Source organism: Myodes glareolus, chromosome 8, assembly GCF_982192425.1.
Source record: "Myodes glareolus chromosome 8, mMyoGla1.1, whole genome shotgun sequence".
Lineage (NCBI taxonomy): Eukaryota > Metazoa > Chordata > Mammalia > Rodentia > Cricetidae > Myodes > Myodes glareolus.
In genome coordinates, this window is record NC_142033.1 from 30,371,725 (window position 1) to 30,382,609 (window position 10,885).

The following is a 10,885-nucleotide window of genomic DNA, read 5'->3' on the forward strand; positions in this document are numbered from 1 at the left end:
TTGATTCTATACATGGAGAAAGGTTTTTTTGTTTTTGTTTTTGTTTTTTTTTTTTTCCCCAAAATATCAAGGAACCCAGAGCTTGTGATCTGGTAACATAAACCAAAAACTGCACACATTGCCACACAGCAGGGGAAAACAGCATGCGTGAACCAGGAAATTGCCAAGTTGCCATACAGCGGACCCACCAAAGGGGTAGCTCTGCTGTAGTGAGGTTTTTGGCAAAAATAAAATAAAATAAAAATAAAAATAAAAATAAATTACTCAGTAGATGAAATCAAGCAAGGTGGGCAGAGTTGGGAGACCTTCGTCCCATGGACATTTTGATCTGGTCCCAGTAGGTGTGGAGTTGGAATTCATGTGAACATCAAATGAAGCACAATTAATAAAATCTTAGAGTCAGAAATTGGGTTCAACCTGAAGATTCGAAAAGTAAAACAGCCAGCCACTGGCTCTTACCTCAACCTCAATCTGAAATGGAATCTCAGAATGTGACTGTGTCTGAGAGCTGTCTCCCCCCCGTTTTATATTCCTCTCTAGAGCTGGTAGTAAAGGCGTGCACCACTGGGATTAAAGGCATGCATCACTCGATTGCTATGGCAATTAGTGTGGCTACTGGGACTAAAGGTGCGTGTTACCATAACCTGGACTGTAAGGCTGAGCAGCAGGATTGTTTTACTCTCAGATCTTCAGGCAGTCTTTATTTATTAAAATACATTTGAAATGCCACTACAGGCCTAGAGTGTTTCTTAACAATTTTTAGCTGTATCCAAGTCTAAATTTTCTATCAAATATGTCAAATCCAAAAACTCATTGGTAATGTCAAACATTTTTTAACATTGTATGTTGAACAAAAGCAGTTACAAACATTAACAAGTCAATACAAAATTCTAGAGTGGAAATTAACAATAAACACACAATCTGTCACATCACAATTCTCTTAAATCCATTCTAACTGAAAGACAAGAAAAGGTTTCTCTGATGTGTGAGAGTCCAATTGTAATTCTGCTATTAAGTAATTGTTCCAGTCTCTGAGCAGCAGCAAAAAACCTTTAAGCTAACTGCCTCATATTTGAAGGGAGGCTTCAGTCACTCCTTGTAATGAGTCCTTTCTACCCTGAGGGGAAAATTGAGGTCTCAGTTCTCAGGTCCTATATTTCAAATAGATTGAATACCATACTGGCAAAATGAGTTCTGTGTCCCAAAGAGTAAAACAGTCAAATGTTCAATCTGTTTCTGGTCTGGCTCCAAAGTAAACAGGGCTTACTAGGTCTGGAAGTTTGCATGACAAGTCCATCAAGAGGCTGAGAATCACCAGTCGTCACCATGATCAGACTGCAATGAGTTGTAGTGAGTCAGGAACATTGGTTCAGGTACCCCTGTCCTCAGTCTGCAGCATGAGGGTACGAGGAGGTCAGGATCGCAGGTTCAGGAACCCCTTTCTGCTTCTCCTATGGAGTCATCAGCAGCTGCGATGTCATCAGGGCTGGGACTCCTCTGCTATATATGTAGTCATCTCATCCAGCTTTATTTTCTTCCTGTGAAAAAAGCAAAACATATCCTCTACCCTAAATTTAATACAGGGTCAGGTCTTTTCCATAATCCAGTACAAGTTTTTTTTTTTTGTTGTTTTTTTTTTTTAACCTTGCCTCAGCAAAGGTCGCTTTGGTGCCATGATGCCAAAACCTGTCTGCAGCAGATTGCTCATGGGCATCCATAAAAGGTGCACTTAAGGTAGTGTGTGACAATTCTTAATTCTCCTGTTTTTATCCTTTTACGTTGTTCTCGAGGAGCCATGGTATGCTCCACAATTTCTTTTCACTATTAATGACATACGCAGCTCTTCCATTGCTAAAATTTAGCATAACATCCTTTAAGGGATCTTTTTGCTACAAATTTAGGAAAAATAAATGAATATAGTTGTGCAAATTACAGCAATGATCAGATGGGAAAAGATTATTAATCTGGCTTTCAAATTGAAAAAATGCAATTCCCCAAGAATCACTATCTTGAAACAACCCATCAATCTGTTGCTTAGTATAAGGAACATTGATCATGGCCAGATCTGTGCCAAAATACCTCCTAGATTCCATACTGCTCTTCTGTGCTAAGCAAGTTACTGCTTCAAAATAATGGTTTAACACGTTAACTGGCAAAATGGGAAGGTGCAGCCATAGAAGTGGACCATTTTGCCATAAAATGGTGGTAGGAGTAAATTTTGTAAGTAATATATATGCTTCCAAGGCTGATCATAGTTAATATAATGAACGTGCTGTTTCTGTGTATCATACTCTACCTGGGAGAGTACCTGTCTGGCAGCTTCTGTAAGCTATCTACTGATATTTGGATCAGTGTTCCCTTTAAGAATTTCACTTAGTGGCTCAAGGTCTTCCTCAGGATATTTTAAATAAGGTTTTGGCCACCATATGTCTTATTAAAACTTTGTAAACTTTGTTTCTAATCCAAGCTGCAAATCTGCCTAGCTGACAGGCTTACTTGCTCATTTACATTTTCACAGACACTGGCCTGAAGCTCCAGTTCTCTGAGGCTACTCTTCTGCAGCTTGGCTGTCAGGTCAGGCTAGGCTTGTAGCTAAAGCTGGGTTGCGCGGTGGGGTACAAGCCATGCTCTCTGTTTGGTAGTATCTGACCAGGAACTTGGGACCAGGAGGTGCCCATTCCTCATTGCCTACTGTGCCCGGGCACAGGTCATGCTTTTTATGCTTAACAGTCCCATCAGAGGCCAGTGTTAGAGATGGCTGACAAATTTATAAACTCCCAGGTGTCTGCAGCAGCTTTAAGATTGCTGCATCCACAAGTGTAGCCTGGTATAGCCACACTGATTCTTATTACCCTTGCTTTTTTATTTTAAATCTGGTAGTCACAAAATTAGAAGAATTCCTGAATCCTCTCCTCTGTTAAAATCATTGATTTATCCATTATAGATTCCTTGGTTCATGGGCCAAATAGCCTCTAGGCATTTCTACTGGCTGGCTCTGGGCGCTGACTGTTGACTATGAAGGTATAGCTTTTCAAACTTTCTTGTCTCCTACATTTCCTGGCTCCACCACACAGCGTGGGAGCATGAACTGCCACAATCTCAGTGGTAACCCAGGCCATTGCTAGACCAAATGCTGCATTCCCTTCACTCTTCCCCTTCAGCAGCAGCAGAGACTGCAGCTGGGTGACCATAGCCCTGTAGCTTGCAGGGGTGAAGGTAAGGCCTCACTTTTGTCTCCCGAGACCCAGAGCAGCCCGAAGGCAGTGGCAGATATGCTGCCAGTGCAGGGGCAGGAATATAATATTTACAAACTCTAGATATCTTTGCCTTTGTTTTTGTTTCACTTCAGCTCCTCTAGGTACCAAGATACATCCAAGAAACTATACAGATAATTCAATACTATTTCCTTGTCCCATATTTACAAATATTTACAATTTTACTCCCGATTTTTTTTTTTTGCTTGGCCTTTCTCTTTCCTTTTTTATTATCTACTGTTTTTTTCTGAGTGTTCATTACTCACCTCTCCACCTATGGTGCAATGTTCTTGCAGGGTCCCTCACATACTCTCTTGTATGTCTGGCCACACTTCAATGCATTTCGGGGTTCACCAGTTAGCCCCACTTTTCGACACCATATGTTGGTGACCGTGCCATATTGGGATATTGACCTTCCATATGTCAGGGATCAGCCTCAACAAAAATACTTCTTACCAGAGGAGGGGCGTGGGAATTTAGAAATATAAGTAAAAGATATGGAGACTTTTGTTCTTTTAAAAAGAATATGATGATGGGATGTCCCAGGCGGCTCGCTGAGTCTGACAAGGATGGCCGTGAGTCCCTGCAACGCCATGCGGCCGGGGGAATCAGGCGGGCGGTTACGGAGGATAAAAGGCTCACAAGACATAGTAAATAAACATAAGGGTAAACATTTATTACTTAAAAAGAAATAGAAAAACAGAAAGACAGAGATAGACAAATATAAAGACATACACAGAGACAGAGAAAAACGTGTGCACACGACAGGAGACAACCATACAAGAGAGAGATGGCGAAGGGGGAGGTCAGAAGTGGCTGGGTGGGCATGGTTAGTTCTTAAAGTGACAGCAGAAGACTAACAGAGACATGTGAAAATAATAAAACTGAAACCATAGAAAGTACCGGGAGAACATTCCAGTGAGTACTGAAACTGTCCCCACATTTATTTTTCCATACACTTTTATACCCAATTCAAAAGGTGAGGGGGGGGGAGGAAGGTAACAAAAGACTTCATTACCATGATACAAAGAACAACTGGAACAGTTATTTGCTTTAACATTTTGAGCCATCAAATCATTAGCATTCTGTTGTTTAGGCAATGAAGCTACTCTAGAACAAGTATCCTGAAGGCACCACTTCCCAGGTAACCTCATATTTACAAAAGAAGGAGCAGAAATACGTTTGCCTATTCTGACCATCTGTCAGGATGGAATGGATCTACTTGTATGAGCCATCTTAATGTCAAAAGAACCACATCCTGAGCCTAGAAGTAATCTCCAAATCCTTTGACCGTCAAACAAGGAAGAAATAGGCTCATATTTTTGGGCCTCCACACCGAATCACATGCATTTTGGTTAAAGGAGCATCCCATTTTCGGGGTGAGTCTGATCCAATTGGTTGGAAGGCCTTGAGAGCAGAGCTGAGGGCTCCCTGGTGGGGACTCCCTGGTGGGGACCTTCATCCTGAGGACAGCAACTGTCCCATTTATGTTTCACATTTGCACTGGCTTCAGGGAACGCAGACTCAGTGATATATCAGGCAGTTCTGAGTAATCTGTTAACACATATCCGCTGCCAGCTGGAGTCCTCTAAATGAATCAGGTGGGAGCAGATCCCAAACCCATTTTGACCATGGAGTGAGCAGGATAACCTGGCAGGTTGGGAGCTGGGTATGAAGAAGAGAAGAATTGAGGGTTCCTGCAATGTCTCAGCATGGCTCACTCGTCTCCTTCGGAAGTAGGAATCACTCTGATGCAAAGGCCTCTGGGAGAGCAGAGTTAAATGAGAACAAGGGAAGACACTGGGCTCCCTCATTGGAGCCCCTCTCAGGAGACATCCACAGGCAGGAACGTGCATGCCAGCCCTGACCCAGTGCCGCAGTGAACAGTCAACACCGTGTTCTGCAGCATTCACCCGGAAACTCTGCGGTTTTCTACCACATTCTGGAATCCACAGGAAAGCCGGAAGCACACTCTTTTACTCCTGCAATCTCTGCCTCCCCTGCTGGCCTGTGCTCTGTGGGAACCAGTTAGCTGGACCACGGGCCAAGGCCCAGCAAACAGAGCTGAATAGAGACCTTATTACTCTGTGGGGTCAGCCGCTGTCTCCTTGTGAAGAACAGGGTGAACCCGAAGGTAGAAAACAAGGAATTTGGATTTGTTATTGTATAATCTTCCTGGAAGGTAGGGGAGGAAAAGGGTAAGAACAGCATTTGTCTCTTGTACTGTCTGATTGGGACAGTAGTTGGGCCCCTGACCCCTTTCCAGGTCTCCCAAAACTGGTTCTAAGCAACACTTAAGAAGCAGAAGGAATTTTTCTGGGAATCCAACAACTCTCAGAGATTCTGAAGGGGTAGAGGTACCAGCTCCATCACCTACCTTCCAGCCCTGGAGAGCTGCTCTAAACATACAGATCTAGTCAGGCAGTCTCCACAGTAGGCCAGTTCCTCACGCAGGTTGTGGCATCTTCGTCTCTGGAAAATAGCACCTATGTTTTAGTTCTGGCCCAGTCATTGCCAGGGTCCACCAACGGTGCATTTTTAATCTGAGGAGAGTCATGAACTGGTCTTCTTTGATCTCATAAAGATGCTGAGAGATAAGTTAACTAATCTCTAGGGCCTCTCCCTCCTCTGGCGATTCTATCTTGGATCAGCAATTAGCAGTCAGAACCAGACCACTCCACTCAGATGAGGACAAGATGGCCAAAGCCAGGACCTCAAGCATCAAGGGGACCTCAGATGAATATTGCAGGGTCTTTACTTTCTCACATAAGGTCCTTAGCAGCTTGGACAAGAAAATAATGAAAGATTATTGCCTTCCCGTCACTTACTCTTGACCCCTATAGAAAAGGAAAGGGAAGGGAAGGGAAGGGAAGGGAAGGGAAGGGAAGGGAAGGGAAGGGAAGGAAAGGAAAGGAAAGGAAAGGAAAGGAAAGGAAAGGAAAGGAAAGGAAAGGAAAGGAAAGGAAAGGAAAGGAAAGGAAAAGCCCTGGGAAGTCTGGTTTGGAATAAAAATCACACAGCATACAAGATTTTTGTGAAAATTAACTTTGGCCAAAGCATTTCCAAAGTCGGTAGCTTCTAAGCAGAGATGGGCAGGTGCACGATTGAAAGTCTGTCTGGACTGATGAGGAAAAGGGAGTCTCCGTGACCCTGGGAAGGTGGTAGGAAGCCAGGCGAGGCATGTACTGGGAGGTACTGGGAGGAGTGGGGCGAGAAGAGATTCTTGGCTCCATGAAAAAGCTAAAGAAAGCAAGAAAAGCAGATACGAACTTGAACAGCATCAGAGATGTCAGCTGATCTGTGGGGTGCCTGCCCCTGCTTGAGGCTAGAGGAGTCCTTGCCCACTATGCCTTCCAGCAGAGAAGGACATCAGGAGGTGGAGGGTTTGTGGGGCCTGGGGAGCTTGGTTCTGGTATGAAAACCCTTAATCCACAGCTTTGCGGTGCTTGGCATTGTGTACCCAAGTAAACCACAGTCCAAAAGTATTAAGTGGAAAACTCTAAGAATAAATAACTCCTGAACTTTAAATTGCAGGCTGTGTCAGGAACACTGATCCCATCAGTCCCTCCAGCCTTGGGTGTGAATGATCCCCGCATGCAGTGTCTCGGAGCCATCCTGCCCATTAGTGCTTGCTTAGCACTCAGCCATTTCAGTTCTCAGCCTACTGTGGTGGTGTGGATATTGTGATACACATTAAGTTATGTTGTTGATCTTGGAGCTGTGCTTAATTTATGAGTCAAACTATCTTATGTGTGCTTGTTTGGATAGGCAGACACATAGTATCTATACAGTGTGATACTTTTTATGGTTTCTGTCATGCTCTGGAGCTCTTAAATCCCCCATGAATAAGAGGGACATGTCCAATGGGGCATAATGGTGCACACCTTTAATCTCAGCACTCTGGAGGCAGAGGCAGAGTGGATTTCTGAGTTCTAGACCAGCCTGATCTACATAGAGACTCCAGGTCAGCTGGAGCTACATAGTGAGACCATGTTTCAAAATAAATAAATAAATAGTATGTCTAGACAAAGTATTTTATTCTGTTAATTAGATTTCTTTTCTAATGACCTTGTAGAAGAGGTCCAGACTGGGTACATTGTCTCATATTTCAGGTGTTCCCAGGAATATTTAGCAAAGGAAAATGTGGGTAGAAAAAGTGATGCTAAATTGCCTTGAGAGTTTGCAAAAGGGCAGGCTTCTGGGCAGGAAGATGACAAAGCTAATGTAGGCTTATTGATTATTGTGGTAGGGAAAAACATTGTCCTTTGCAATTCATAAGTTTTAACTTAATCTTCCATGATGAGTATTCTTCCTACTTAGTGGATGTAAAAGCCTGTGCACAGAGATGTTAAGTAATTTGCCCAAGGTCACAGAGAGCAAGCCAGGTTTCAAGCTCATACTTCCAACCGTGTAATCTTCCGTGAACTGGAAATGGTACTCCTGTCTTCATTAGCAAACGGGGCAGAAGCACGGCCCATGAATGTGAGCCAGGCTTGTTTTGACCGAGTGACTTACTCCCAGAGAGCGGTACAGCTCGGAGCGCCTAACAGGAAGGGTTTGGGGCTGGAAGCTTCTGAAGGAACAGAAAAACAAACTGAAAGTTCATATAATCAGGTACTTCTGTAAACAAGCTTGGTCGCCCCAACTGCGCAGGATGTGCTTGAACACATGTGCACAGGAGGTACATAGGCAGGAAGTACATCCGGATGCATGCTTGCCCCTGATTGGATGAAGGTAGGGGGTACATAGCCTTATGGGTTTTACCTTTTTAAGCCCCTCACTAATATAATTCTGTGCCATACTCCGGGAAGCCCGGGTATGGATCTGTCCATATCCATGGTCCTGACCAGTACTTAATAAAGCTTGCTTCAGCCGGGTGGTGGTAGCACATGCCTTTAATCCCAGCACTCGGGAGGCAGAGGCAGGGGGCTTTCAAGGCCAGCCTGGTCTACAAGAGCTAGTTCCAGGACAGGCTCCAAAGCTACAGAGAAACCCTATCTCAAAAAAAAAAAATAAAATAAATAAAAAATAAAAAATAAAAATAAAAAAAACCAAAAAACAACCCCCCCCCCAAAACAAAAACAAAACAAAACAAAAAAACCCTTGCTTCAAATTTGGCTCAAAAATTGTAGTATTGACCTTATTAATGACCTCTGGGATTAACACTTTTCCTGTACTCTGGCATCATGAAACTACACAAGAGTTTCCTTGAATTAGTTGCTTTGGTCCTGGCGTTTTATCACAGCAGGAGAAAGGTAACCGAGGCCCCTCCTCCTGGGCCACCTCACCTGTCTCTCACTTCCTTGACTCTGAACTGTGTGTGTGCTGGAAAAGCTGCCCAAGGTCAGGTAAGGACTGAGCGCAAACTGCTGAGTCAGGACAAAAACATTCACAGCCAACTCCAGCTGTGTTTCTAATCTGAGGCTGGGCTTCAGATCCGCACAGCTGGAAACATCCGTTCCTGACGCAGAATACACAATTCCCTGATGGGACTGTGGGGACTGCGACACCCATCCTGCTCGGCACCCCCAGGGTGCGATTACTACCATCAGACAGTCCTCAGTTCTGGGCCTCTTCTGTTCTCCCCCATACCCTCCCAGGAGCAATCTGTTTCTCTGGGGCTCTTCAGTCTCATTTCACTTCTATGAAAGAGATTTCTTAACGTGGAAAAGACTTAAATTGGGTCATTCTCTATCAAAAGAAGTTCTGGGAAATATTAGCACTGAAGCTGTTCATGGTCACCAGAGGGAAGACTGACTATTCCTAGCTCCAGGGTCACAACATTGGGTCCATTAGGGTTTATGTCAGCTGGGTAGGGACATTTAATGTGGCTTAAACAAGATTGGGCTGTATTTTCTTTTTTTTTCTTTTTTCTTTTTTTTGGTTTTCAAGACAGGGTTTCTCTGTAACTTTGGTGCTTGTCCTGGCACTAGCTCTTGCAGACCAGGCTGGCCTCAAACTCACAGAAATCCGCCTGCCTCTGCCTTCCGAGGGCTGGGATTAAAGGCGTGCGCCACCACCGCCGGCTGATTGGGCTGTATTTTTATCTCGCGCAAAAGCCCTGATAGGAAGCTAAAAAGTACGCATCTGTGATACAGAAGCAGGAGAACCTACACATGGAATCCAAGTCCAGCAGCTTCACTGCTATAGGGTAGTCTATAGTGGCCCTTGAGCCATGGCATCTGCCTTCCCAACAACAGGAAGAGTAAAGGAGAGATGGCAGGCCGAAGGGTAAAGACCACCATTTCCTGGAAGCTGCCCCAGAGCGGTGTGTGTGCCTTACACTCTGTTGGCCAGACCTTAATCTCCCTGGCACATCTTGCCCCCAGGGAAGATGGAACATGACATCACATCTTCCAGGGCGCTCCATGGAAACAAAACCAATGGGTGTGTATGTGCACAGAACTTGGCTCCTGTGGTTACAGAAGTTATTGAATCTAAACCTGAAGACAGGTAGACTAGTCTGAAGACAGACTGTTGTATGTTCAGAAAGAAGATCCAGGGCTGTGGATAAGCCTGAAGCAGTCTGATTGACAGCTCTCTCCTGATCCATAAAGCCAGTCTCTCTCTCTCTCTCTCTCTCTCTCTCCCTTTTTAGGTCGAGTAAGCTTTCAATGGATTGGATGAGTTAATGCTTTGTTCAAAATCTGCTCAATCCATCTCATTGAAAAAACATCTGCATAGAAATTCCTAGAGTAATGTTTGGCCAAATATCTGGGCCCATTGTGGGCTAGCCAAGTGGACACAGAAAATTAACCATCGTTGCATTTTTATTCAACGGCGTGTTCAAATTAGACCAAGTGGCAGCAACCTGCAGTGAGCACGGCAGATCTGACTAGCTTCCTGTTCTGGGAACACGGCCACTCTCATGCATGCACACTGCGCTCGGCTGCTTATGCACAGCCATGGCAAAGCTGAGTGAGGGCATTGAGGCCGTATGCCAAGCCTAGAGTATGTTTTGTCTCAGGCCTTTCTGGAAAAGTTGACTGACCTCTGTTTTTGTTTTTGTTTGAGACAATATCATTTCGTGCCAGATGGCCTTGAACACATAATCTCCCTGCCGCCACCTCCTGAGTCCTGGGGTTTCAGGATTGTGCTACCACACCCCGTTATGACCTTTAATGCAAAAGGCTGGTTGCCTAGGTCTGGAGGTCAGAAAAGAGTGCAGAAGGAAATCAGAGATGGGCAGACAGCAACCGCAACACCCAGGAGCATAAAGGGCTCGTTAGTATCAGCAACAAACAAACCTCCTTGGAGCAGCTTACGAGACACTGAAGGGTGGGAAGCTCAGCTATTTCCTCTGCTTCAGGACTCGGGGAAGCAATGGTCCTTGAACTCAAAGGGGCTGAGCACGATCTAATTACCGGTCATGTGACTCAACTCCTCAGAACTTCAGATTTCTCGTCTCTACCATGAGTAGGGTCCCATTTTGTCTCTGGGTTGTTCCAAGAATTAGACAACGTCATTTATGAGGTATCTAGCCCATGATAAGCCTTGCTTTGATAATGAAAGGAGTAATAACATTGAGTGTACTTCATGTGCATGCCAGTCCCTCTAAGGATTCCCTGCATACTAATTCAGAGTCCTCATGATTGCTCTACAAGGTAGGCGTGATCGTTTTCCCCATTTTC

At 44.5% G+C, this 10,885-nt stretch overlaps 1 long non-coding RNA gene across 1 annotated transcript; it reads right to left on the reverse strand.

Moving 5' to 3' along the window:
* Nucleotides 1-4,149: 4,149 nt before the first annotated feature.
* On the reverse strand, nucleotides 4,150-10,565 carry LOC146893817 (uncharacterized). Its single transcript, XR_015002548.2, has 3 exons — nucleotides 10,502-10,565; nucleotides 5,632-5,726; nucleotides 4,150-5,017 (listed from the first exon to the last, which is right to left on the reverse strand). It is a non-coding gene; the product is annotated as an uncharacterized LOC146893817 (long non-coding RNA).
* Between the last annotated feature and the right edge of the window lie 320 nt (nucleotides 10,566-10,885).